The sequence below is a fragment of the Cyprinus carpio genome, chromosome A3 (assembly GCF_018340385.1).
Source record: "Cyprinus carpio isolate SPL01 chromosome A3, ASM1834038v1, whole genome shotgun sequence".
Classification (NCBI taxonomy): Eukaryota; Metazoa; Chordata; class Actinopteri; order Cypriniformes; family Cyprinidae; genus Cyprinus; species Cyprinus carpio.
This window is the reverse complement of record NC_056574.1, coordinates 10211240-10214633: the sequence shown is the minus strand read 5'-3', so window position 1 is coordinate 10214633 and position 3394 is coordinate 10211240. Positions and strand designations below refer to the sequence as shown.

The following is a 3394-nucleotide window of genomic DNA, read 5'->3' as shown; positions in this document are numbered from 1 at the left end:
AAAAAAAATTAATCTTACTGACCCCAAACTTTTGAAAGGAATTGTATATAAAACAGTATACTAAAACACACAAACTTTAACTTATTTTTTCTCAAAAAACATAAAAATAAAAAAAGACACAAAAAAAAAATATAAAACTTTTATTAATAAATTACCACCACTTCACAAAAAGGGTTTTTTTTATTATTATTTTTTATTGCTGGATAAGGCTTTTTTTTAAGAGACTGCAAACTCAAAGAGCTATGTTTTTCTATCAAATAAAATATTTAGCAGTTTCAAAATAAAAATGTAAAAATACATTTTCACTAAATACATTTACATTTAAAGACAACATTTTCAGACCTGATAATCAAAATTTTAAAATTCCTTAATATTTCCAGGAAAATGAAACTTGTTCACTTACTCAACAGTCAGAAAAGAATATTCTGTTGTCTCAGTTCTACTAATAATCTACTGCCTCTGTTAATAATAATCAAACAGAAAACACTGCAGTACTAAACCATAATCAGATTTTTTTTTTTTTTCAATTTATAATCAAAGATTAGCATGCAAACTTTCTGAAGCACATGACAGTTTGAATCACTAATATTAAATACTGATACATCTATTTCCATCAAGTGCTCAATATCACAAAGATTATTGATCGTTGATGATCCTGGTTCATTTCCACTCCTTCTCAACAGAAACCCCATCAGCATCCTGGGACTGAACGTTTCTCTTCTGGACATTTTTATTTAACCTGAGCATAAGTCGCTTCACAAGATCCAGCACCTAAAATATATACAAATTAATTCAAAATGCACGTTTTTCATTTTTATATACAGTATTTTATTCTATTCTTCAATTCTATTTGAGTCTTGTATAAGCAGTTTTTGTGTGTACTGTGATTGATGATTTTAGTTTGACTCACCTCGATCTGTTTGCAGTGTGAGTTCAGAGTAAAAGCTCTCAGAACTCTCAGGTTTATTCTCTAAAAGATGCCAACAGTTAATATCCAATATATGTAAGTACAGAAGTAATATTAAATTTTAAAAAGATAACAATAACATAATTTCAAAAAAAAAATATAGTGACAATTATTTTATTTTAAAACGATAACATGATCAAATGATCTCAAAATAAATGAATTGTAATCAGCATGCAATGAGCTTTTCATATCAGATCAATTTCACCGTTCACTGCCACAAACTGACATGATGTGGTGATTTTTGCTACTGTTATGATCATGAAATCATAAGAGCAAATACTTATTTCAGTTTACCTTTGTTTTTTTTCTTTTTCTTCTGTTTCTTTGTAGATTTCAGGTCAATCTCAGCATACGTCTACAATGAGGAAAAAACACTGGGTTTAACTTGATTTTGCTCTGCAAATACCACAGTGATAAAAAGATGGATTTAATTTCCAATTTCTTTAGAAATAAACTACTGTGCTTGTCACTATGACATAATTAAAATGTTCTTCAGAGCAGCAGAACTGACAGTGCAATATCATACTACAACTACGCCTCTTCCTGACAGCAGATCATAATGATCTGTAAACCAGAGAATGTATATTAAATGGTATTTTGGGCTTAAATAAAACAGCTAATCAGATGATACCACATGAAGCACATTACAACGTACCTGCTGAGACAGTTAAAGTGAACCAGCTGAATGTCCAGCCTGTAGAGAAGCTGTGAACCTCACAGATCAGAGTCACTGGATCTCCTTCAGTCAACCAGTTCAGTGGAGAAACACTTAAAACTGCTCTGGGATCTGAAATAGAGAAATCAGTCATTAATAACATGTTAAATGTGTGTTTGTGTGTGTATGAAGTGATGATGAAGCTCACCTGATACTCTCAGTGTAACTGCATCACTCATTTGTGACCAGCGTGATCCTTCTGTCTCTGATCCTCTACAGGTGTATTTACCTGCGTCAGACTCAGTAACAGACCTGAGTGTGTGTTCCTGTTGATAACTGAAAACACTGGTTGAACCGTCTTTATACCAGCTGTAGCTCCAGCTAGTGACTCCTTCACTATATATGTCACATCTGAGAGTGACTGTCTCTCCTCTGAACACATGTTGAGCAGGTTTAATGGTTACTGTGGGTTTTGGTCTTTCTGTACAATGACAACAATTCACAATGAAAATAATATAATAATAGAAATAATCAAATGAGCTGTTTTACTGGATAAACACAGTTAATTGCAAAACACACATCCAGGTTAAATACAACAGATTAGACTGAAATGTTGTCTTTAGCTGTTATCTTCACTTATATAGTGTCTTATGAATCATTTGAGGAAATATATTTGCTGTGTTTTGCTATTGGTTCACTGTAATTTCTTCCTCTAGTCACAACACACAAATAACTTGTTAAAGAGGTGTATTTAATAAAAACAATGTTTTCACAGCTAGTTTGTAACAGTGTAGAATCACTCAACTGAATATGTGATGAAATTCACTCACCTTCAGTGTGTGCAGAGTGGATGAAATCAGCACTAAAACAGAGAAAAACCCACTAGAATGTGAACATGGAGCTGATATTGTGTATTTTACATTAGCCACAAGAAAATCTACACTACAAACAAAACAATTAAAAAAAAAAACGGCCATATTCTAACATAAACATACTGCCTCCTTAAAAAAAAAAAAAAAATCATAAAAAAAACCATTGTGGATAATAATATTTGTTGTTTTCGAGAAAGTAGCCTTCTGCAGTTCTATTCAGAAACACTCAGAATCTGTGTTTCAAATCACACCCTACACCCTCATTCACTATTTCCTACATGAGTTTACTAATACAGTCCACCTGATAGAGAGAATGAAAACTATAGCACACATGTATGTGCTGAAGTAACAAAAATATTCTCATTGTATCAGCAACTTCACAGTTACTGTCTTTATATAAAGCAGCAGAATGTCAGTGTTTGTGGCTCATCATTTACTGAAGCACAGACTCTACTCTCCAGCACAATGGTGAACCACAAAACTACATTAAACTAACAGATCTCTCTTGAGCAAACACACATTAATACAGTTCAGTTAAATATTTACTCTTCTTATCAGTTCATGACTTTGCATACTTTTTTTTCTATGGACCTTCATTAATATTTCAATGAAAATAGCTTGTTTGGTTTAGTAAATCTGACTATGTTTTACAGTATATTACTTTTTCCCCTTCATTTTACGGTAATTTACTGGCAACATAATTGCCAATAAATAACCATTTTTCTAAATAACTTATTATAATAAACTGTAATTAATTTTCAACAACAGTCATCAATTAATTAATCACAGAATTATGTACACTACCATGATGGAGATCAGTGTTTACTTTAGTTGGGCTCTTGAACCAAGACTTTATAATATTTAGCTGCTTCTGAGGACAATTCAGTAGCACAATTTATT

General features: G+C 31.8%; 2 long non-coding RNA genes across 3 annotated transcripts; both read right to left on the bottom strand.

Moving 5' to 3' along the window:
* Positions 1–733: 733 nt before the first annotated feature.
* Positions 734–1322, bottom strand: LOC109100329. Its single transcript, XR_006153982.1, has 3 exons — positions 1262–1322; positions 911–970; positions 734–771 (listed from the first exon to the last, which is right to left on the bottom strand). It is a non-coding gene; the product is annotated as an uncharacterized LOC109100329 (long non-coding RNA).
* A 188-nt stretch (positions 1323–1510) lies between these two features.
* Positions 1511–2475, bottom strand: LOC109066149. 2 transcript variants are annotated; one of them, XR_006153989.1, is made up of 4 exons: positions 2453–2475; positions 1831–2103; positions 1623–1754; positions 1511–1531 (listed from the first exon to the last, which is right to left on the bottom strand). It is a non-coding gene; the product is annotated as an uncharacterized LOC109066149 (long non-coding RNA). The 2 variants fall into 2 exon arrangements; XR_006153988.1 differs by lacking the exon at positions 2453–2475 and having other exon boundaries at positions 1831–2179.
* Between the last annotated feature and the right edge of the window lie 919 nt (positions 2476–3394).